The sequence below is a fragment of the Malaya genurostris genome, chromosome 1, assembly GCF_030247185.1.
Source record: "Malaya genurostris strain Urasoe2022 chromosome 1, Malgen_1.1, whole genome shotgun sequence".
NCBI classification, from domain to species: Eukaryota; Metazoa; Arthropoda; class Insecta; order Diptera; family Culicidae; genus Malaya; species Malaya genurostris.
Genome location: NC_080570.1, coordinates 64994609 through 65020870, shown reverse-complemented (window position 1 = coordinate 65020870; position 26262 = coordinate 64994609). Strand labels below are relative to the sequence as shown.

The 26262-nt window shown below is 39.0% G+C and overlaps 1 protein-coding gene across 11 annotated transcripts in view; it reads right to left on the bottom strand.

Moving 5' to 3' along the window:
- Positions 1-26262, bottom strand: part of LOC131440312 (C-terminal-binding protein) — a 193603-nt gene that overhangs the window by 89934 nt on the left and 77407 nt on the right. For 7 of the 11 annotated variants that reach the window (XM_058611471.1, XM_058611483.1, XM_058611480.1 and 4 more), the window contains exon 1: positions 9755-10537. The exons of 2 other annotated variants lie outside the window; for them this stretch is intronic. The gene's annotated coding sequence lies outside the window, so the exon portion shown is untranslated. Of the gene's footprint in view, positions 1-9176; positions 9639-9754; positions 10538-26262 lie in introns of those variants that run through there. 2 more of the 11 variants (XM_058611474.1, XM_058611477.1) reach the window with 1 other exon arrangement.

Sequence of the window (26262 nt, the reverse complement as noted above, 5' to 3'; positions counted from 1 at the left end):
TGATACAAAATAGACTGAGCTGTAAGTGTTTAAAACCTGACAACATTTCTACGTGTATTTTTCCTTGAGTTTCTGATTTGCACCCTTATATAGAAAATAAAGATGTGTTCCACATAAAAAAAATATGTTACAATGAAACTGTTTAAACGACAATAGAAATGTTTTTTTTTTCTTGACTAAACAATCCATGGCGCAGATACTCAAAATTTAGTTTGTACGCCGAAATATTTGACACGTTTAAAAAACCGATTAAAAGAATATTTTGTAATACGTCAACACAGTCTCTACTATCAATATAATGGAATGAGATGACATCTATTTTTTACCGTCAGCAACACAGAACGTAGAATGCCATCTATCGGGAGAAAACTGAAATTAATTTTACCAGACAAGCTGTCCAAAATCTCCCGTCCGTTTCGTTGGTGAAACAAATTGTTAACTATTATTCCGACGTTTCCATGCAGCGTTGTTATAATCTTCAGGGGTATGTCTGATAATTAGTTCCTTTTTTGGTAGCTTATCTAATCGTGCATTGAAAATTGCCTTCGAAAAGTTATCGGTTCATTGTTCTTACATTGGACATATGAGATCACTTACGAAAAGTATTTTGAAAAGGATTCGAATGCTAAAGTTAAAAAATAGCTTGTCATCCAAACTGCAGAACACTTCTTCTGAAATTGAACGTAAGTTAGTTGCAGTTCAATTTCTACTATGCAAATCCTCAGAAAGCAAGTGGAAAAGAGGTAAATTCTTAACCTCTCCCATTGCTCTTCCTCCCTCCGATGTTGAAACACACCGTTACTGTACAGCACGTTCGGCGATCGCTCCTCAAAACCTCCTGATCCCAGTCGTTGTGTGTTAATTTTGCAGTGTATTTTTAGTTGTCGGTTGATTGAAATTCGGTCGCATTACTGCCACCGGTGACAGTGACAGCTATTTTTCGACTTGAGTGTATGACCTTTGAAAGCAAGAGGCACAGAAATGCTTTGTAATGCAACTTTTTATGCAAACTTGTACCAAGTTAATTTTTTTTTGCTGTCAAGGACTGTGAGTATGGAAATTTTTTGTTTTGTGTTGTGTTTTACAATTTCATTTTCAGTTAATTGTTTGGAAATATATGATATTAAGGTTTCTTACTGTACTGATTCGAACTGTGTTTTAGATCTTCAAGGGAATAATTCGTGTATTCCCAAAGAAATAGAAACTCCCAGCCATAACTAATAAACAGTGACACCTCGCAGGCTATGTACCACATGTACTCGTTTTTTATTTACGATGGATTGATGTTCTTTATGTGGAAAGAATTTATTGGTTCGAGTGGCAACTAAACGTTTCATCGAATCATCACAACGCCATACCCAGCTTAGAACAGAACAAACCTTGGCAAGGAAGCTACCAATAACGCGTTCCATGTTTCGATTCTAATCCCCCGAACCCTCGCTCGTACATGCAATCGGAATCAGTTCGCAACGGTTCATTCCAGAAGACAATATCGCTGATACAGGAGTCCATTCCACCGTAGGACTCACTTCGAAACAGTATCTGCCCAATTGTGTTTATCGGTGTGTCCTCGGGGGAATGGGAAACCAACCCAACCCAACCCCAAAGTCCCATTGTGCAGTGCGCTATTTTACCATCCGTTGCCACCCCGTCGACCCTATCCGCCACCGGCAGCAGCAGCAGTAAATGCTGACGAGCGTTTCCCGGTGAGCTGACATGATAAAAATGTTGCCGAATCATGCAGTTTTCCTTATTTTATTTTATTATGCTGTGCTACTGCTCTTTCCCATGTCGGACTCACCTCCTCCCATGCCATAACGATGCGCGAAAATCCTACACTTTTGGTGTGTAACTTTGATTTGCTGACATTGCCTGTTCAACAAAACGAAGAGACGAAAATGCTTGCTCGAGCGAAATTTACTGACTTCGATACCGATACCGTATTGCCAATTGGTTGAGCATCACAGTATCGAGATATCCATCAGCTCGATAAACAGGATTTAGTGAAATCGAATAAAGATAGAAAAACAATCTGTCGTATCAAAACTTTTTGCCTAGATTGCTCACACATTAATGAAGGAAAAAATTACAAATTTCGAAATCAATATCTTTCGAAAAAACATGAGATGAGTGTATGAGAAAGTGCAATCTAGTTTTACACCTAACTAGATGAAGTTGGGATGAAATGTTTCACAATATTCATATTTTTGCAAAATCAGTTCCAATTTTTAACTCTTTTTCAGTCAGCAAATTCGATATATGAAGGTGATAACGTCCAACATTTTCATAAATTTACTTTTTCAATCAGTTCAACTTGAATATGCCATTTTGAGATTCTTCCCCTAACATAAATCTGGTAACTAAGAATCACTTAACGACCAATTGTCTGTTTTAAGTGACTTCAACAAAATTCAATCCACGATTTTATTGTTGGAATCCAATAAGAAACTACAAACAATCACAGGCTAGATAAATCTCGGTATGGTCTTTACATTGTAAAAAGCGTAAATTGATTTTTTACCAAAAGTAAGATTGAATCAGAGCCTCAGATAAACAATAGTCTCGCAAAGGGAAAAAACATCAAGCTGGTGCTTGGCCGCTAAACGATTTTCTTTTTGTTCTATACTCTTTCACCAAGGCTACTTATTATTACTAAAATAGCATGTAGATATCGGTAGTTCCAAAACGATGTTAGCAAACATATGACGGACTTTCCAGACTTCGGACGACATTAAAAATTAATCCGAGTTGAAGCTTACTACCATAAGAATATTTTAAACCGTTTTGCCTTTCTCATAACGAAAGGTTATGCAATCACTGTGAAAACCGACTTTTGAACCGAGGCCCGGAAGGCCGAGTGTCATATACCATTCGACTCAGTTCGTCGAGTACGCAAAATATCTGTGTGTATGTGTGTATGTGTGTATGTGTGTATGTAACGTTTTTTTGCACTAACTTTTCTCGGAGATGGCTGAACCGATTTCCACAAACTTAGATTCAAATGAAAGGTCTTAAGGTCCCATAAAAAAATCCTGAATATTATTTGGATCCGATTTCCGGTTCCGGAGTTATGGGGTAAAATGTGCAAAAAAAAATATGTGTTCTAACTTTTCTCATAGATGGCGCAACCGATTTTCACAAACTTTGGTTCAAATGAAAGGTCCTATGGTCCCACACGTAATTCCTGAATTTCATGCGAATCCGACTTTCGGATCCGGAAATATAGGATTAAGTGGGTTAAAAATTGTATACCATGACTGAAAATGGGGAAAAACCGTAAAAAAGTTTTCAAACTCGAACTCAAATCTTTTCCGATTAATAGTTTTTATCAGTAGACGGTCAAACAAACCGATTTCGATTATTGTTTTAATAATCGAAGAAAATTATTTTGAAGAATACCATAGTATTATATATGATAGTATGATTGATTTGAGAGAGGCATCATTACACCACTAGATTGATTAAAACAGGCTTTTTTAGCATAAAAAAGACTTGTGTAAATAAATATACTGCGTTATGAATATTTTCAAGTTAAAAGGTTCTTCTGTGATGCAAGGATTACTGCAACAAAAATCTTAAACCGGACCAAAAAGGTGGGTGGATAATGGCAAAGACATAACCGGATGACTTTAAGGATCAAGGTAAACCAAGTTAACTTGTGTTGGTAATTTGTGTATTACGTACATTTTATTTGGTACGTATGTCATAGATCTATGTACGAGGTCTGTTCAAAAAGTACCCGGAATTCTCATTTTTCTAAAAAAATATTTATTTATTCGTCTACATCTATATGGTCCCCTCCAAAGTAATCCCCTTAGATATAATACACTTATGCCAGCGTTTTTTCGAAACACCCCTGATAGTCACTTTTTGTAATGCTCTGTAGCACTCTCAGCGATTCTGCCTTTATCTCTTCAATCGATGAAAAACGCTGTCCTTTCATGGATCTCTTCAAATTTGGGAACAGAAAAAAATCACACGGAGCGATATCTGGTGAATAAGAAGGTTGGGGCATGATTAAAGTCTTGTTTTTTTGATCAAAATTCAGCAGTTTTGGAAAGAATTTTGCTGCCACTCGTTTCATGCCCAAAACATTTGAAAAAATATGATGGCAACTGATATGCCAACTTCATCAGCAACTTCTCTAATAGTGATTCGGCGATCATCCATAATCATTTTTTCCACTTTTCCCACATTTTCATCGATTATTGACGTTTTGGGTCGACCGGAGCGTTCGTCGTCTTCAACGTCTTCGCGGCCATCTTGGAAACGCTTATACCACTCGTAAACACTTGTTTTTTTCATAGCAGACTCACCGTAGGCTCTCTGTAACATTTCGCACACTTGGTTACACTTTATTTCATTTTTCACGCAAAATTTAATACAAATTCTTTGACTCTTCAATTCTTCCATTGTTTAAACTAACAAAAATCGCCGAGCTCAAAAAAACACGTCTACACCAGCCGCTACAAGACAGAATGTAAACAATGAATACAGCTGAAAATTTCACCATACATTAGGGACATATGTACCAACACAATAAAAAAAAATTTTGACCACCGGACTCTCCAGACGCGCGCAATTAAAAAATTCCGGGAACTTTTTGAACAGACCTCGTATTTATATAAGCAGTGCAATCTGTTTATCAAAGTGGCTTGCACGATTGTGTTTCAAACAATCTTTTTAGCAATAATTTATTCTCAAACGAACGTTAAGCCAGACTTTTTGGATGAAATATCAGTTTTGATAAATTTTTCACCAACGTTTGATGGAAAATTGCTTACATTTTATGAATGTAGATTTCAATTCCCTAATAAAAAAAACTAGCAACACTGCTTCAATGAATTTGTGTTAGATTGCGCTACACAAAACAAACAAAACTAAATATTTTCTGTTACAAAAGCAGTTTTCCGGAAAAATAGATAGTTTTACGACAACATTCCATATCCATTGCCTTCCGCGTGTTAAATTATAGGTTCCTATTTTGCGGGTTTACTTATAGAAGGTACGTAAATCTTTATATCGCAATAATTTCTGCAAGAGGAAATCCATATAGGAATGTGTTTATTGCTAATCAAATGTGTTAGTGGATGTAAGCTGAAACTGAAATATTTTTTCTCGAGCAGTTTTAAGGAAAGCGGAAGAGTTTTAGACTAAGATTTTCGCTTTTCTTGAATTGCAATTTTAAGCAGAATGATCGGATTGGTTTATTTTGCAATCAGCCAGAACCTCGCAAGTAGTTGCACCTTAACCGGACTTGGTCTTACTGAACCGGGACCAGTAACATGATGATTCGATGCCCTGGTTCGAGTTCCAGGCTCATGATTTGAAACTGAAACTATCAATTCCATGATCAGGATCAGTAATAAGGTAAGTCTAGACCATGTTTAGATCCTGAATCCTGAATCAAAATTGGGAACTGAACTAGTTACATGGTAAGTCCACTAGTAAATTCATGGACATATACTGAACTAGTGCTTGAACCTGGACCAGGATTTTGCAATTTAATTTTGGGAAATGAATTCTGAAACTGAACTCTGCAACCAAAACTAAATTTCATAAACTAGAACTGAATTCTCGTTCTGGATTTTGGAACTGAATTCTGAATGAGTCTTGAATCTGGATTCTGGTCTGGATTCAAATCTAAAATTCAGGAACAGAATTTGCAATTGAGTTCTGGAGTTGGATTCTGAAACTGAACCCAGAACCTTGAATCGGGAACTGAATTATTGAACTGAAACTCAATCACGAACCGAGATTATGCAATAGAATTCTAGAATAAAATTCTAGAACTGAGTTCTGGACTCGAACTCAAGAACTGAACTCTGGCATTGGATTCTGAAACTGAGTTCTGGACCGGCACACTTAAATCGACTCTCGAGCTCGGTATAATAAAATGCCGAATTATATCGGCAACACGAAATTTTACTAATTGACTGGAACTCAATCATGGAATTGGATTCCGGAACTGAATCCTAAAGCCAAATTCTGGAGTTTTGGAAATGAAATCTAAACTTGAGTTAAGGAGCCAAATTCTTATCCTAATTTTAAACCTTAATTCGGGATCTGTAAAACGAGTAAATACGAAATTTGAAGCATTTCCGGTATGTTGTTTTAGAAGCACGCTGCACATTAAAGTTAATTTTGAGAATCTCATAATACTGGAAATTTTATTATAAATTTCTGAACATATTTCCGATGGAATGGGATAAAAATGATATTGTTATATTGATTCCCGATTAAATGTAAATTTTTAAAGGTGTAAAGTAAGTGCTATTCACGTCGAAAACATACGTGCTAAAGTTTGCTTAATTTAGAATTGGAACAAACTTTTGCTCATATTGTGGCGCTCCTGGTGGACGGATTTGGAAGTTCTTGGCGCCCACGTGTCGGAAATTTTGTCAGCTTCACGTATGATTTTTGACATTCCGCAAATCGACTGTACTTTGTAAACAATCAACATGGAAGCCGAAAGAAGGGAGAAAATTGTGCATAGTTATTTAGAAAATCCATTGTGGTCTGCATCTAGGTTAGCTAAACAGCTGAAATAGCCCAGAAATACCGTAGGAAACATTGACGACGATTCGGAAGCCTCAAGCCAATCGTTGGAGTGGAACTGTCGACCAGAAACTGCGTGGTAAGATTTTGAAGACGATTAAGAGAAATCCTAATCTGTCGGACCGTGATTTGGCCAGAAAATTCGGTGCCCATAGTACCGTGAGGAGAACTCGACTCCGGGAAGAAATCAAGTCGTACCGAGCTAGCAAATAGCCAAATCGGACCATAAAACAGAATAGTGTGGTCAAAATTCGTGCTCGGAAGCTATATGCCCAGGTGCTGACCAAGTTCGACGTGTGTCTTCTGATGGACGATGAAACCTATGTCAAGGCTAACTTCGGGCAAATCCCAGGTCAAAAATTTTACTTGGCAACGGCTCGGGGGGATGTTCCAGCCAAATTTAAATTGGTTTTTGCCGACAAATTTCCAAGAAAATTAATGATCTGGCAGGACATTTGCAGCTGTGCAAAAAAAACGAAAGTTTTTGTTACAAATAAGACAATGACATCGGAACTATACCAAAAAGAGTGTCTCCAAAAACGAACTTTGCCGTTCATTCGATCCCACGACCATCCCGTAATGTTTTGGCAAGCTGTCATTACACCAAAGTCGTTCAAGAGTGGTATGCAGGGGTCCAGTTTGTTCCGAAAAACCTTAACCCACCCAACTGGCCCCAGTTTCGCCCTATTGAGAAATACTGGACAATCATGAAGAGGAGACTCAAGGCAAAGGGAAAGGTTGTCAAAGACATCAATCAGATGACGACCTGGTGAAATAAGATGGCTAAAACGATAGACGAAGAAGGTGTGCGCCGCCTAATGAGCCGTGTTACAGGAAAAATTCGAGAATTCCTTCGAAACCGCGACGAATAATTTTATCCGTATTTTTTCTTAAAAGTATGTTGTTCCAATTCTATCTGAAGCAAGCTTTAATGTCCTAAGCAAAGGCATCAAGCTTTGGTGTAAAGTTTAGGGTAAAACTTTACATCAACTAATTTGTACATCGAACTACTAAGCAGTATACGTGGCCGTATACCTCTTGAAAATCACCCTTTAATTACCGAATTTAGCAAATAATATCTTTTCATACAGTTTCTGCGGATAGTAGTGATAGTAGTCGTTTATAGGATACGACTACAAAATTACGGGAAAAGTGCTGAAACGCGAATCGTTCGTAAGGAAGTTAGGAATTATTCTTGATGCCAAGTTAAACTTCAAAAACCACATTGATTATATAATTTCCAAGGAATTCTAGGAATTTATTGTTCGCGTAACCAAAAACTTGGTTTGCTCTACGCAATCTACCATGGAACGACCCTGCTAATCTACCCAGCTACCAAGATTACTGTAAACTTATAGGCTTGGATCTATTATCTGTTCGTAGGAATGTCTCAAAATCAGTTTTCATAGCCGATTGGTTACAATCACGTATTGATTGTCCCGAACTCTTACAATTAATTAATTTCGACATTCATCATCATAGTCTGTGTTATCATCTCTTTTTGAGATTATCTTCCGCCAGAACAAACTATGGATTCAATTTTACTAGTATGTGCCGTTTATTCGATAGCTTATACAATGTCTTCGATTTTCATGTATCTCTAAATGTAATCAAACGATTGTTTTTTAGTCATTTATCATGTTAGTTTTAGAATCAATGGTAGTTTGTAAGTTATTTTATAGTCTTGGTAATGTTTACTTTAGTATTATTGATACAAAGATGAGGAGGTTTTATGCCTGCCGGAGGCAGAGGTTTAACAATTCTCAACACCAGCGGGCTTTTTCCTGCTAAATATATATTAATATTATTTCCACGTTTAGTAATAGCACTTATTATGAAAAAAAAATCAGCTGAGATCATGACCATTAGAAATGGGTCAGGGACATTTAGCCGTATCACTTCCCAGATTGAATAACAATGGATTACAATCTTTAAAAAGCAAATTTCTAGAAAGTTAGTTGACTAATCGATCTCGCAATCGCTGGTTCGGATTTAACTAAGCCGTAGAGTCTAGATAAACCGTCCAAAACAAGTTAATCTAGTCCTTTGGGGGGTTTTTTAGTACCACGTGGATTTGAACAAAGTACCAATGACTATTGTTTTTAACGTTTCGTCTTCGACTCATAAGTGCAGTAACAGTCTATGTTGAACTACCATAACAGCAACTCAAAACAGATGGGGTTCGCTTACACGAGCTGGTTCTTTTATGACACTCGCGACATACGATCGCTTTGCGCAAAATCATTCATGTGACATAAATAAATAAGGAATCAAAATAAACACTCCCGATGAATGACTTTTCGCATTGCATCAATACATTTTCTTTTTGAAGCAGTAAATAAATTACCAAAGCATTAAACTGGAACTACCAGAATCACAAAAGAACCGCAACTACGATCATTAATGTCACATACGAAGAAGAATCATTACGTTTACGCCCAAGAGCTATTATTTCACGAAACTATATTCCGCGTTCAAAGTCTCGATAGGTCACACGGAGGATAATTCACTTAGCTATTAACTTCCGTCTATCCACCAGACTATGCAAACTATGAGACGATGAATCCTGGGCATGACACTTGAATCGCGTTGGCAATATATGCGTTTATCAACCTTACCGCAAAACTAGAACGTCATTCATCTGTCGTGGGTTCACACAGGCACAAACGCACACACACACACAGCTACACTTATTCAACTCCAAGCTGATTATGCTTCACTAAACAGTGCTGTTGGCCTTGTGTTAAATCGAATAATCTGCCATAATCCGTCGCCTACTGCATACATCGCATCAGTGCACTTTCGCCTATATACTTCCATATTTGGGGATTTGAGCAAAACAGATAACAGCACGAATAAATTCCTGGCAAATCACAGGCAGTGCGCGCAAAAGTGACGACGCGCGGGGGTGGTGATCCCAACCGGCAACGAAGCCAAGCCGTTGTCAATGCACGATGATACCAACAACAGCAATACGGACAACGTCGAGGTCGCCAGAAAAACAAGCACGCCGAGAGATTGAACGCCACAAAATCGACCCCGGAGCCGCGGGGGTTGACACGACGGACGAACGACGGAACCTAGAAGAAGCAAGAAGAGTGGAAACAACCATAGAACGAGACAACACAGAGATAATCGAACGTTGTTTTGCACATGCATCACAAGAAGCAGTATAAAGTAATAACAGAACACATACTCGCTTCTTCGCCTTTTTATTGTTGCTGCTGTTGATGTTGTTGTTTTTGTTGCCGTTGCTCTACTGCTGTCACTAGTAGAAGGTGCTGCTTTTGCTTTATATTACAATTGCCTCCTCTGGTCTTGCTGCTGTTGATATTGATGTTATTGCGACCTTTTATTTGCCTGTAATTCTTGCGCTTCTCGCCCTTGGCGGACACACTCACTTGGCGAACACACTTCACTTCACTACCCCGCTGTCGCTGAACTCCTGTGCTTTCTTCGCGTCTGCTCCTTTCACGTGTGTATCTACAACACTGTAATAAATGCTATGCGCGCGTTTTCCAGAATGACTGTCTCTCCCTTCCCTTCACACAAAACACACTACGTGCTCCGACGATTTGATGGTTTGCTTTCCGTTGCCCGTTCCACGGTCCGGTTTCACCTTCCTCGATTGCGACACAGGCAGCACAGCCGGCCAAACCAGGCGGCAACGGGGGCGACGGTGGGATAGCAGAACCAGTAAAACCTGAGCCCGCGAAAAACGGCAAACACAGTGCGGATTTCGCGGTGCGGTTTTCAACTTCAATGACTCGGTAGGTCGTGACGGTCGCGAACGAGATACGACGCTCGGGGTGTCGGTGGGACGGTAGGGTGCAGACCGAATCGCAAAGACACACACACATTCACACTCGAACCCGTACGCACATTCACTCAATCATGAGTTCGTTTCGATTATGGAAAACTTCACACGCGCGCGGCGTCCAACGATCTCGTCGACGATGATGTGTGTCTCACCCGGTCGGGAAACAAAGGCTAACTGAAAATTCAACGTCAACCGCTGGTATAAGCGATGCGTCGATGCTCTCTCTCTCTCGCTCTCTCTTTCTCTCTATCTTGTTCTTCATTACCTCGTGGTTTGCTTCGAAAACGGTTCACCAATTCAAGCTGAGCGGGAGAGACAATGTTCAGAGATACGGAGCAGCGATGCCAACGCTACGGATTTATCCGTAGATCTGCGGATTTCAGTGTTTTCTACGGATCTACGGATGAGTCTTTTAAAATCTACGGATTTTTCCTTATCTCTCCGGAAATTTTCAGTTTTCGCATTATTTCTCCAGATATCTACGGAGAATCATAAAATCGCGCACTTTTTTCTGATAACGGCCAATAAATCTGAAAACATTCACTTAAAAGAAAGATTTTGAATGATTCGATGCTCACTAAGAGTCATTCATAGCATTAATTAAAACGAAAATGTTTTATCTTTCGTTTGATGTTAAAATCAATACTTCAAAATTCATCAATTAAAGTTCATCCATTCGTCACCGATCACTCATTTTTGGAATCCCGTCTTAATGGCTTGGAGCTTCAAGCTGTTAAATTTAAATATACGAGTATACACACTTAAAAAAATCCCTGTGATGGAGCGTCGCAGTTCACGCAAATTCACGCGGAAGAACATTCAATATTGTGTATAAAACTCCATGACATGAAATTCGTTGAAATAAAAAAAGAATACTGATAGCAACCGCCGCGACTTGAACCGAGAATCATTGGATCGCAGGTACGTCTGTTAATCGACTGAGCCACAGAAGCATACATCTGCTTGGTTGGTAAAAGGTGCATTTAAATTCATACAGTCGCATCTGCTAGCATAATACAAGTTACAGTCGAAACCAGTAAAATTCAGGCTAATCTAACATTAAGTCAATACATGAAATTTTCCGTCATTTGACGAATTAGGTCGTTATGAATTACATCGTATGAGGAATTAAGTCACCTGTATTATTCAGATTTTTTGGTGTGTAGGTACACCTGAAACCGAATCTACGGATTTTACTTCAGGGAAAGTTGACATCACTGATACGGAGAGATCTGTCTGACCGTCAGACAGTGATGCCACTTTTTTAATATGGAAATATAGGAATCATCTCGTGAAATTAATCGGCTAAGCATTTTTTATGAAAATTCAGGCTAGGTAAACAGCACTGAAACATGAAACTCCCATAATATTCATTAAAAAAACACATGAGTTTGATTTGATAACAAACCCATTCAAGTCATGTGAAATTCATATGATACAATTAACACATATCTTATTAGTCCAATAAATGGTATGTGCCTTTGACATTTAAAAAAAAACAGTAGTGTTATTTACAGTTTTAAAATTGTGAGTTTGAACGATCAGTTGCTTGCTAATTCAGATTTGTCCGAATCCGTCTCTGGTATAATCGATGAAAATGTAAGAAAATATAATTCGCTAAGTCTCTTGATAATTGCACACTGTGGAGTTGACAATTCCTGAATAGCGTTAACGACTTGAAGCCCTATTTGAGCCAATTGACATTACGAGGCGACTTGCATTAATTTGGGCATAAACTGTACTGCCCATACTCGCATATTAGTCCCATATCGATTTTCATCAATTTTGAGTTAGCTTGAGGGATGAAATCTATCCTCATTATACTCTTAGAAATTGCAATAAAAGTTGATTTTTTGTTCAGTAAAATGTGAAAAAATATCAACTCATGTCTGTTCTATATGTTAAATACTCGCATACCAGTCCCATTTAGTGCAAATTTCAATAATTTCATTTGTTGCAATATTCGAATAGTAAAGGTGTGTTACCGATATTTCAAGTAATAATATCATGATTTAGCATTGCCGTTTCAACCTTCCGAGCGAACGGACGTGATTTGGATTTACTGCGAAAGCATTGAAAACCAGTTGTGTGTGTGTGATAAAGTGGTCGAACGTTCGAAACGATATTGTGTTATAGACAATAGTGCTTTTTCCTCTGAGAGGTTTTTTTCGCATTATATAATAGAACAGTGCCTTATTGTGAGCGGTGGATCGAAACGGTACCGTTAGCCGGTTATTGTTTCGCCGATCAAGGCCAAGTGTGCGGATTATAAACAAGCGGCCATTGTGTGAGGATTATAAATAAGTGTGCTTTTTCCTCTCGGAGGTTTTTTGCACATCATCAAAGCGGCGATACGCCGACCGACGAAGACCAGCTTGGTGTCCCCCGTTGGATCTTAAGTTAAGTACCGTTACTTCGATTATTCGTTTTTGACCATTATATTTCCCCCCGAATTACTTGTTTCTGCGCGGAAATAGTTCCGCGACATGTCTAATTTAAGTCCTGGCCCCCCCGCTCCCGATGTTCAAATGGAGACTTCCCTTGTCTGTAAAATGTCCCGCATAAAGAGCTATTCTGATGGGCTCGCACTACCGGCCGGGCCTTACGCGGTCTATTTCCGGACCAAATCAAGAGAAAAAAATTTAAATATTTTAAAAATATCGCGAGACCTGTTTTCGCGATATAATACTATAAAAAGTATTGATAGAATACGGCCAGACAAGCTCAGGGTCCTGTTTACCAGCTCTAAACAGGCTAATGAGCTTGTTCAAAAGGATCCCTTTACGCAGGAGTACCGCGTCTACGTGCCCGCTCGCGAAGTAGAAATCGACGGTGTGGTCACCGATGCGAGTTTGACTTGCGAGGATATTCTTAAGTACGGGGCGGGTTGTTTTAAAGACCCCTCACTTAAGAATGTCAAGATACTGGATTGCAAGCGATTGCATTCAGTATCGATCGCAGGGGATGGAACAAAGTCTTATCCCCAATCAGACTCTTATCGTGTGACCTTCGCCGGCACTGCTTTGCCCAACTACATCCTCTTGGACCGGGTTCGTTTGCCTGTTCGTTTATTTGTACCCCGGATAATGAATTGTACCAATTGCAAACAACTGGGGCATACAGCTACCCATTGCAGCAATAAGCCACGTTGTGCTAACTGTGGGGAAGCTCATGCGGACGGCTCTTGCGGTAAGGATGCTGAAAAGTGTCTCTACTGTAAGGAGGGTCCGCATGACCTCTCTGATTGTCCCGCTTACAAACTGCGAGGTGATCGAATGAAGCGTTCCCTAAAGGAGCACTCCAAGCGTTCCTTCGCAGAGATGCTTGAAAGTGCCACCCCTCCTAAACAGACAACGAATCCATATGCCTGCTTGTCGACTGACGAGAGCGATTCTGACGACCCTTTGGAAGGTCCATCTTCAGCGGTCCCTCATAGCTGTAGGAAAAGAATGAATAAATCTTCTCATAAGCTACCTAGTAAGGGTTCGAAGGTGTCTTCCGAAGGGCTTCGAAAAGTTACAGCTAACGGGAATCGGGAAAAATCACCGAAGCAAAAAGCTCCTGGTCTCGGAAAGCTCAATTCCGAGATGGAATTCCCACCACTTCCAGGGACTACAAAATCCCCAAGCGTTCCTAAAAATCCACCAGAGAACCAACTAGGTGCTGGACTTATCAAGTTTTCTGATGTTGTGGACTGGATTTTTACAACTTTCAATATTTCAGACCCTCTTAGAAGCATTTTAATTGCTTTCATGCCTACAGTAAAAACATATTTGAAGCAGTTGACTGCAAATTGGCCCCTTCTTTCAGCGATTGTATCTTTCGATGGCTAAATCATCCACCGAGGTCACGGATCTAATCACTGTTTTACAGTGGAATTGTAGAAGTATTATCCCAAAAATAGATTCATTTAAATTTCTAGTAAATAATCTGAAATGTGACGCATTTGCATTGTGCGAAACTTGGTTAACTTCTGAAATACCCTTAAACTCCCACGATTTTAACATTATTCGCCTGGATCGAGGTGATCCCTACGGAGGAGTACTTTTAGGGATCAAAAAGTGCTATTCTTTTTATCGAATTACCCTCCCCTCGATACCAGGTATTGAAGTTGTCGCATGTCATGTTACAATCAAAGGTAAGGACCTTTGTATTGCTTCCATCTACATTCCCCCAAGAGCCTCAGTTGGGCATCGGCGACTCAGTGATATCATTGAGCTCCTTCCCGCACCGACGTTGGTTTTGGGAGACTTTAACTCACACGGTACGGGATGGGGCTGTCTTCACGATGATAACAGATCAGCTATGATCCATGATATCTGCGATAACTTCAATATGACAATATTGAATACGGGAGAAATGACACGGATTCCTGCACCACCAGCAAGACCAAGTGCGCTGGATTTATCCCTTTGCTCGACATCGCTACGGTTGGATTGCACGTGGGAGGTAATTCCTGATCCCCACGGTAGCGATCACCTACCGATCGTAATATCAATCACCAGCGGCTCAAAACCATCGAAGACAATCAATGTTTCGTACGACCTCACACGAAATATTGATTGGAATAGCTATGCGACCTCGATATCTGAGAAACTTGAAAGAACTCAACAACTTCCTCCGGAGGAAGAGTACACGTTTTTGGCTGGCTTGATTCTCGACACCGCGACTCAAGCTCAGACGAAACGTGTACCCGGCGCGAAAACTAACATCCGCCCTTCCAACCCGTGGTGGGACAAAGAGTGCACAAATTTAAACGCGGAGAGAGCCTCCGCGTATAAAATATTCAGAAAAAATGGAACACCTGATAATTACCGGAATTACGCGGCGTTAGACGTTAAAACTAAGAACTTGATTAGAGCCAAGAAACGCGGTTACTGGCGTCGGTTTATAGACGGCTTAACGAAAGAAACATCTATGAGCACTCTTTGGAACACAGCCCGACGAATGCGCAATCATAACACCACGAATGAAAGCGAGGAATATTCCAACCGCTGGATATTCGATTTCGCTAAAAAAGTATGCCCAGACTCTGTACCGGAACAGAAGATCACCCGCGCCGCGACACCAAACACAAACGAAACACCGTTTTCGATGGTAGAGTTCTCACTTGCACTCTTGTCATGTAACAATAAAGCCCCGGGATTAGACAGAATAAAATTCAACTTGTTGAAAAATCTGCCTGACCCCGCCAAAAGGCGCTTGTTGAGTTTATTCAATAAGTTCCTTGAGGGCAACATTGTTCCACATGACTGGAGACAAGTGAAAGTGATCGCCATTCAAAAACCAGGAAAATCAGCCACCGATCACAATTCGTATCGGCCGATTGCTATGCTTTCCTGTATCCGGAAATTGTTCGAAAAAATGATTCTCTTCCGTCTAGACAATTGGGTCGAAACTAATGGCTTACTTTCAGATACACAATTTGGTTTCCGCAGAGGCAAAGGAACGAACGATTGTTTGGCGTTGCTCTCAACAGAAATTCAAATGGCATTTGCTCGTAAAGAACAAATGGCGTCAGTTTTCCTAGACATCAAGGGGGCTTTTGACTCAGTTTCCATAAACATCCTATCTGAGAAGCTGCATCAGCATGGTCTTTCGCCAGTTTTGAACAACTTTTTACATAATCTATTGTCTGAGAAACATATGTATTTCGCGCATGGTGATTTGTCGACAATACGATTCAGTTACATGGGTCTTCCTCAGGGCTCATGCTTAAGCCCCCTTTTATACAATTTTTACGTAAACGACATCGATAAATGTATCAACACATCTTGCACGCTAAGACAACTTGCCGATGACAGCGTTGTGTCTATTATAGGACCCAAAGCTGCCGATCTGCAAGGGCCGTTACAAGATACTCTTGCCAACTTATCCACATGGGCTCTTCAAATGGGTATCGAGTTCTCTACGGAGAAAACTGAGCTGGTTGTATTTTCAAGGAAGCGAGAACCAGCACAACTACAGCTTCAACTAGGGGGTGAAAACATAGCTCAGGTCTTCACATTTAAATATCTCGGGGTCTGGTTCGACTTCAAAGGCACATGGGGATGTCACATTAGGTATATGAAACGAAAATGCCAACAAAGAATCAACTTTCTTCGTACAATAACCGGATCGTGGTGGGGTGCCCATCCAGGAGACCTGATCAGGCTGTACCAAACAACGATATTGTCCGTGATGGAATACGGATGCTTTTGCTTCCGATCCGCGGCGAACACTCATTTCATCAAGCTGGAAAGAATTCAGTATCGTTGTTTGCGTATTGCCTTGGGTTGCATGCAATCGACTCATACGATGAGCCTCGAAGTGCTGGCGGGCGTTCTCCCATTGAAAAACCGGTTCTGGGATCTCTCATATCGTTTACTCATTCGATGCGACATTTTGAATCCTCTGGTGATTGAAAACTTCGAAAGGTTAGTTGAGCTCAATTCTCAAACCCGTTTTATGTCCTTGTATTTTGATTACATGGCTCAGAATATTAATCCTTCTTCGTTTGTTTCCAACCGTGCTCATTTCTTGGATACTTCTGATTCTACTGTGTTTTTCGATACTTCCATGAGAGAAGAGATTCGTGGAATTCCGGATCACGTGCGCCCTCAAGTGGCCCCAAATATTTTTTATAATAAATTTAGAACAGTCAACTGTGAAAAGGTGTTTTACACTGACGGATCAAACATCAACGAGTCCACAGGCTTCGGTATCTTCAATCAAAACATCACCGCTTCGTACAAACTCAGTGATCCGGCTTCAGTTTACGTCGCAGAATTAGCTGCTATTCAGTACACCCTCGAGATCATTGAAACCTCGCCCAAAGACCATTACTTCATTGTCACGGACAGTCTAAGCTCAATAGAAGCTCTCCGGGCAATGAAGCCAGGAAAGTACCCCCCTTATTTTCTGGGGAAAATACGGGAACACTTGAGAACTTTATCTGAACGGTCTTATTCAATATCGTTAGTCTGGGTCCCTTCGCATTGTTCCATTCCGGGAAATGAAAAGGCAGACTCATTGGCTAAGGTGGGCGCATTAGAAGGTGATATTTATGAAAGACCAATCTGCTTCAATGAATTTTTCAGTATTTCTCGTCAGAAAACTCTCGAAAGTTGGCAAACTTCATGGACGAATGACGAACTGGGACGATGGCTACACTCCATTATTCCTAAGATATCAACGAAACCGTGGTTCAAGGGGATGAACGTGAGTCGTGATTTCATTCGCGTTATGTCACGGCTCATGTCAAATCACTATACATTCAACGCACATCTCCGGCGTATCGGGATCGTGGAGAACGGGCTCTGCACCTGTGGCGACGGTTATCAGGACATCGAGCATGTCGTGTGGTCGTGCGTAGAGTATCGCGACGCCAGGTCGAAGCTACTGGAATCCCTCAGGGCCCGAGGTAGACCGCCTGAAGTTCCGGTTCGGGATGTGTTGGCGAGTCGGGATAGCTCATATATGCTTCTGATATACGAGTTTCTCAAACACATTAATATACAAGTGTAATCTGTTACATCTGGCTTAGAAAGTTCCTCCTATTTATCGACGTTGTTTCAACTGTGGCTAAGAATAATCTTCACCTGCAGGTTCGACACTAACTTCCGCCGATTATCCCGATTCCTCATCTGTCCACCATCTTCATCGGAACTAACAAGATCTTTGTGCTGTCACTAACCTTTTCGCTTCCCCGCTCCCCGTCTCTTCACCATCTCGATGTCAACTAATTAGATCTCTGTCGTTTTAGTCATTTCATTCCCATATCCCCTTTTTACTCCGTTTTCCGCAATATTTACTTCGCTATTTTTTTTTTTTCATTTTCTTCTGTAACAACACCATCATCGCCCACGGAAACTTACCAACAGCATGCGGGCCACCCGCCGGGTATTCGTAACCTGGGGGTGTTTCCCGCGGACCCACACGGACCGAAGAATGCGGCCAACATGAACATTCACCAACGCCATATGGAAGACTCTCATGAAATATTCAATTCACCGGCCACTGCCGATCACCAGCTGAAGGCTGGATCTGCCAAAGTCAACCATTGCGACCCAAATATGACATTACTCAATGATACAACCCTAGTTTTAAGTTAGTCGTAAATTAAAATTAGTAAAAGCCCTTGGCATCTTAGAGCTTAAGCAGTGTGCCTTAAACATTATATTCTTGAATAAAAAAAAAAATCATGATTTAGCATTAGGTTGAAAAATAAATCAAAAAAATCGGAAATAAAATTTTAATCGTCTTTCTATAGAAATGCCTATTTTCCATATGGGACTGATATGCAAGTATGGGCAGTGTACAAGATAGACAACTAACAGTTCGGCTGAAAAGTTCGTATCATTTAATAGAAACACACATTTTTTTGCCAAAATTCGTTTTTATTATTCAACATAATTGCCATCAGAGGCGATACAGCGATTATAGCGATCTTCCAACTTTTCGATACCATTTTTGTAGTACGATTTGTCCTTTGCCTCAAAATAGGCCTCAGTTTCAGCGATTACATCTTCATTGCTTCTAAATTTTCTACCACCGAGCATTCTCTTGAGGTCTGAGAACAGGAAAAAGTCACTGGGGGCCAAATCTGAAGAATCCGGTGGATGAGGGAGCAATTCGAAGCCCAATTCGTTCAATTTCAGCATGGTTTTCATCGACTTGTGACATTGTGATTGTGAGCTCACGCGGCACCCATTTTGCACAAAGCTTTCTCATATCAAAATATTCGTTAATAATATGTCCAACACATTCCTTTGATATCTTTAGGGTGTCAGCTATCTCGATCAACTTCACTTTACGGTCATTGAAAATCATTTTGTGGATTTTTTTCACGTTTTCATCGGTAACAGCCTCTTTTGGACGTCCACTGCGTTCATCGTTTTCGGTGCTCATATGACCAGTACGAAATTTTGCAAACCACTTACGAATTGTTGCTTCGCCCAGTGCAGAGTCTGGATAACACTCATCAAGCCATTTTTTGGTATCGGCGGCACTTTTTTTCATCAAAAAGTAGTTTTTATCAACACACGAAATTCCTTTTTTTCCATTTTTTTCACAATAACAAAAGTAGCTTCACTCAAAATGCAATATCTCACAAACTAATAATCAGACAGCTGTCAAATTTATACACGTATCTTTTGAAGTTTGGTACTAACTGAAAATGGTATGGATTTAATTTTAGTGGCGCCCTCTCATAGAAACGATACGAACTTTTCAGCCGATCTGTTAGTGTATACGCCAGAACTGCCTAGTATTTTGCTTTATTTTTAATTCTTTTAATTATAGTTACAACTATAGCTATTGTATTGTTATGATAACACTATTATTCTAACAAAACTGTGCTCCTAATTGGGAAGAATAGCATTTTACACCTAATCCAGAACCACTTTCGAAATAAAAGTTTTCCAGTTCTTAAATTGATAGTTTTTACTCTCTGCAAAAAAGAACCAAGGAAGGCTCTCAAATTTACCAACGGCCTTCTTCGTTATTTTGTGTTTTGAACAGAATTTATAAATTGCAAATCAACTTAAAAAAAAATATAATATATCACATGATGTTCATCAGTATCATTAGCATCAGTTATTCTTATTGGTATAACACATCAAATGTACGACCAACTCCAATAACTTTTATTGCCATTTCACTTGAACAACGTTGGAAGGACAAGTAACTCTTATCAGTATTTCACATAAGATATATATGATCGTTCCAATGAATGTGAACTGATTCACCTTTCATGAATCTAAGTGATTCGCACATAGAAGTTATATGAAAAACTATATGGAAAAATATAAAAAAAAAAATATTATATGTTTTTTAAATTTCAGTGGGGTATAATGCAAACTGGTTAATAGATTTTATTCAGAATTTAGCATGTCGCCTTTAAAACCTTAACGCTACCGCCAATCATATTTTACCAATTTTTTGTATGGCTTATTGAAAATTCAACGACGTAAATAAACATAAATGTGATCAAATTTCAAATACCTTCTATTCTTTTACACGGATAAAAATCCATTGCCGGTACCATGATTAAGAAATCATGGAAATCATAAAACGTGTCTTCTCATGAGATCATACGTATTATAAACAATGTTATGATAAAAAAAATGGAAATCATGGAAATTTTTATGGGATTTGCTTACAACATCATCAGTAATAGGCATAGTCTCATGAGAAGTAATGTATCATGATTTCTCAAACATGGTACCGGTAATGGATTTGTATCCGTATAATTTCGTTTCGATTGGTAATATTGTTACATCTACATATTGCAAATATTTTCACGTATCTATTTTATCATTTGATCAAATAAGTGATCGAAATTGAAATTTAAAACGAGCTACCGGGCGAACGAGCTACCGGGGAATTGAAATTTAAAACGAGCTACTGGGGAAAGCTCCGATCGATAGAAGTTAAATTTATACTCAGGCAGGTAGTATTGGGTACTAAGAACAATTGACAAAAGTTGTGAGTCGTTCCCTTGAAAATGGAGGTCTACATAGTTCAATATGAATTTGACAGTGATTTTCGCGCATTTTTTCGCTGTCGATTTTTTCAACTGTAGACTACACATTTTCTAACGAAATTCTTTGAAAGTAAATAACTAAGCTAACTTAGGGATGCTAAACACATATGAAATGGATTTTTCTATGTATTTCTACGTATAAGTAGTATATATTTGCCAACGTAGCCTAAAAAGGAAATTGGTATAAAGTGGTGGGGTAAGTTGGTAAAACGTTTTTACGCATGTCATGATTTCATGAATTTTATGGAAACAGCAAGATACAGTGCATAAAAAATGAAAACTGCTCCCAAAAACGCGGCCGTCCACGTCAAAACCAGGCATTGTTATCAGTTCATTTTTCAATACCTGTATTGAGATGAATATGAACGTTTTTGGCTTTCTCAAAAAAGAATGTTAATTGTTCATCGTTTGAACAACGAAATTTTTTCCTAAGTAGCTGCTCATAGTTTTATCACTAAACTCACAGATGATATAGAAATTCAACAAAAGATTAAAATGTTAACAGGGCAATAATAAATTTTTCCTTCACTTGCAAAATGGCTTGCTGGAAGAGCTTTTTTGATTCCGTTGCTGATAAGCCTAATACTACTGCACTTTCAGGAAAATACAAATGGTATCACTTCACTTTATGCAGCAAATTTTAAGCGTTTTTAATTACATTGACATTAATTGTACAAAGATAAAACGACCACTACATAACTGACATAAATGACGTTCATTTGCCACTGAAAATTTTCAACATGAAACGTTTCTGGTGAAATGAAGAGGATTTTTGTTCCGCGTTTGCTGTCTTCGTTCTCCGCCAAGTGACAGCATTCGAAGCTGTATTTCGTTTACATGAATGATGATGACAAAATCAACAGTTATGTTAGTTAAATCAACAACATTTTAGTTGAAAAAACCATGGTGTAAGAAAACAATTGCAATATTGTAATTTTTTCAACTGCGGGATCTCCGTATATATGCAATCATTGTGCAATCATTGTGAAATGTCTGAGTATGCTTATGTGTGTAAGTGTGCATGTAACATTTTTGTGCACTTCACTTTTTTCGAAGATAGCTTAACCGATTTTCACAAACTCATCTATCTTCTTCATGTATCGAAATAAGAAATAGTTTAGATTGGATATGTTGATCGGAATGCTATTGCAGTGCGTGTGCACCATTTTCATTTAACCATTAACGATGCACTAATGTTCCAGGACGAAGAGACTCGTAAAAGAAGTATGAACAATGTTCTACCCCGGTATCCTGAATGGCAAACGATTATTACGTATGCGTTTAAAGAAGGCTATATAAGAAACATTCGACTGAAACACAAGACTCCCATGCAAATTGCTTGTCACCTAAGAAAACCAGCGGACTGTATGTCAGTGTTATCTTATGAGCAAGAGCTGTTCACTACGGTAAGCGCTACGAGAAACAAACATCGTTAATGGTCATCTGACAAGATGACACCTACATCCAAGGACAATAGATCTTCTGTTGCACCAGCACAAAACGATCTTTCAGTTTCGCCTCCCCTTCATTCATTGTTCTCCAAGGAAACAGAATACAAAAAACATTTTTTCAACATATAAAATCGATCACGTTAGGTTTTTAGTTGGTGCATAAGATGACCGTTATTTAAATCAGTTTTGAAGAAAATGATGAGAAAAAACACTACAAAAATTTTAAAAAATTGGAGAACACCGTTTGTTTAGCAACCAGATTTAGAGCAATAAAATGTATGGTGAGAAAATAATGAAAAGATATACAACTGAGTAATTGTCGCTTTTTACAACACGAAAGAAAGAATCCAACAACAAAAAAAGAAACTAGAATTTAAATACATCATACAACAAGATTATCCACAAACCCTTATTAATTCACCTAGTTGTGTGATAATACATTTCTCTTTCTTCGAAACAATTTCTAACACTAATTTGGGCTCATTTTTGACTCTAATTAATTTATAGTATGATTGATTCGAGTAGTTCACAAAAGCATGCTTCTGCTTATGTCACACATTCGGCATCATTTCTCAAACCATGTGCTGGACATTTGCGTTGCCTTTGTGTATGAGATGGGTGATGCTAATGCTCAAAAACCCTTTCACGTGGAATTTTCATAGATCTTGTCAAATCACCATGGGGAGATACATGAAATTTCCAAAATCGAAATTTTTTTTTATCGACTTTCAATTCTTTACTCATATCATCATATCTCCGGAACCAGAAGTGACAGTCATTTCATCTTCGAACTTGATCAATGGCCCGACAGTAGCAGCTTTCAAAGAGCCTAAGCTCAGTTAAAATCGCTTCAACCATCTCTGAGAAAATTGAGCGTTAAAAAGTTCATGAAACGGTACATGCACATACACACACAGAAATTTTCCGATCTCGTCGAGCTGAGTCGATTGGTATATAACACTATGGGTCTTCGAAGCTCCGTTCGAAAGTCGAGTTTTCCAGCAATTCTAATACCTTTCTATAGAGAAAGGCAAAACGTTTGGCGTGAGTGTTTATGCTCGTACAATGTGACAATAAAGCTGCTCGCTGGCATCCCTGCCACAATAGTCGAAATCTAAAATGACAACGGCAACGAACACCACTGTGTGCTCTGAGCATCGACACAAACCGCTTCGCCTCAGTCAAAGCGGTGATGGTCGTCAGCCGTGTATAAATAAAGCACCGTCTGCGACGGCTTTGGAACGGGGAAAGTAAGTAAGATTTTAAGATGAGAAGCAATAAAATTGGAAAAAACACGCGTAATGCGTTGAAGTGTTTCACAAGTAAATGCTACCTTGCTTTGATCTGTAAGGGGAACGGTGTATGGATAGTCATACAAACACACACACACACGGATAGATTCAGATACAGAGCAGGCGGGAGCGCATGAATAGTATGGGAAAAATTGAACTTGTTTGGCGAAAGGCCAAGCGGAGAATGTTGCTGCACTTTAGATTTATGATGTTCGGATACCAATGAAACTGGATGCTGTGACGTGCACGTGGTTGAAGGAAGAAATGGATTTACAAAAGTAATCCTACTGAAATGGATGGTAGGATAATTAACAAAAAACTATGATCTATGATAGTCACCGGCAACTACACGCATTACCGTGTTTGCACAATTTCTTTGACGAGCGCTTTAAATCCGGTGAAGCAGTAAATGAGGTCAAAAGGTCAATCCTTTTGCAGACACCTAACTGATACATAAAGACTTTCTCTGTATCATGAAGCATTAAGTTCAGAGACTAAACAATAGAACAGTATTATGGAACATACTTCTAGTTAGCGTTATCAATCGAAATCATCGGCTCGATTGACGGAAACGTTTTCACATTTGTAAACAACCGTACGGAATCTATATTTTCGCTTACTACAGCAAATCCAGCACAGGGCACAATAGCAATGATCACATATTCACGATTCCGCATTTGTTTTAGTTTGTGAACAGCTGCTCCAAAGACTATACTGTCAGGGATTTTTACATCGCATTCTAGCTGACGAATAAAAATGGGTCGATATGAAGCTAAGTTGCATCATGACAGGGTATCGATACCTAACGCAATTGATGCGTTTGTGCCGTGCTTGGAAGTTAAAACGATCATAATATGAGGAAAAGCACGATCTTGCATAACGATGATAATAATTTGTTGCGGGTGCTCTTTTCGAACGGAATAGACTATCGAGATTCACTTCGATGTAACTGAGCTGACTGGTCATATGCGCCTGTAGAAAATGTATCCGAAAAGGCACTTAAATCCGAGAGGATTCTACAGTTGTTGATACATCGCAGTTTTGGAACGATTAGGCTTTATGCCACTACTCTAAACTCGAGCAGGAGTGGTGCGCAGTAGTTTCTGTGGATTTTTTGCCGAAACCCTTCAAACTGTTTTACGCTCTGTTATATTGGAACCTTTTTGGGATTTCAGAAAACCGAGGAAAAAAGACGAACTTAAAACATATGAATTTTAAATATCTCTATAAATTCCGAATATCTGCATCGGGAAGCATCCATAACAGAATCTAACCAACAAAAGACGTATTAGGAAGTTATTCTTGCGATGTAATACAAATAATGCACCGAATAAGTACGAGGCAAAGTACGCGAAGACGCATTATGGACAGCTTCTCGAATAAAAGTTTGATCAAGCCATTAGTCAAAAATTGATGAATTTGCAAGAAAGCTAACGATCTGACAAGGAAACAAAAATAAACATGTTTTCGTGAAAAAAAAAAGGTTCTCGTACAAAACTGGATTCCTAAGCAGAAGTGCCTGAAAGCGTATTCTTCAGTACATTGAAGCCAATTGGCCTGTATATTTTGGCCTGATTTGGCAAACTATCACTACAGCGGAGTAATATCTAAACCGATCAAACCTCCACAATCCAGTTCAATTGAGATATACACTCAAGTCTCTTTTCATGCGGTTTTTCAATGCAAAATTTCAAAGATTCGCGGTTTTATGCGAATGTTTTGAGGTTTGTTGCTTTTAATGCGAATTAAAAGCCTATCAGAACAATTTTCTGTCAAGGAACAAAAAAAAACAAGTTTTCGTTACAAATTCCCCTGCAGAAATTACCAAAAACACGTATTCTTCCGTACATTGAAGCTCACAATTGACCTATAAAATTTTGGCCTGATTTGGCAAGCTGTCACTAAAGCGGAGAACTGCTACAATGGTATCGGAACAATGGGACACCAATCCGACCAAATTCCCTCAATTCCGTTCAATTGAGAAATACTGTTAAATTGAATTCTTAGGTTACGTAACGTTTTCATAAAGTTTTGCAGTGACGCCGATATTGGATATCTACGGATCGTTTTAAATGTGATAAATCGATTCAATATGTCTTTCTGAAGTATGAGGAATGCAATCGGCGATTTTTACAATGAGTGAAATTACTCAACAAAGATGTACCATTAAATTTTGTGTGCGGAATCAAATTTCTGGTGCAGAAACGTTCAGAACGTTGCAAAAGGCCTTCGGTGATAATGGTATGACGCGAGCAAGTGTTTTTGATTGGTACAAGTTGTTCGAGAGGGTCAAGAATGCGTTGACGACGAACCACTTCCAAATACCTCCCGACCGGCCAAACTGTCAGCAACCCGGGTAGAAGTGATTTGCAAACCAATACCAAATTCTGTCATTAAAATCAATGGTAGAAATTAACATTATTTAGTTTGAAATAAGAGTTAAAATATCAAAAATCATAACAAAGCCTGCATGATAAAATAGAAACAAAATAAAAAATTCTGTCATTGTAATATCAAACCAAGAACAAAATATTTATAGAAGATGAATTTGTTAATTATTTTATATTCTAGCATTTAGAATAGAGTAATATCTTAAGTATTTCTCTTATCTGATTC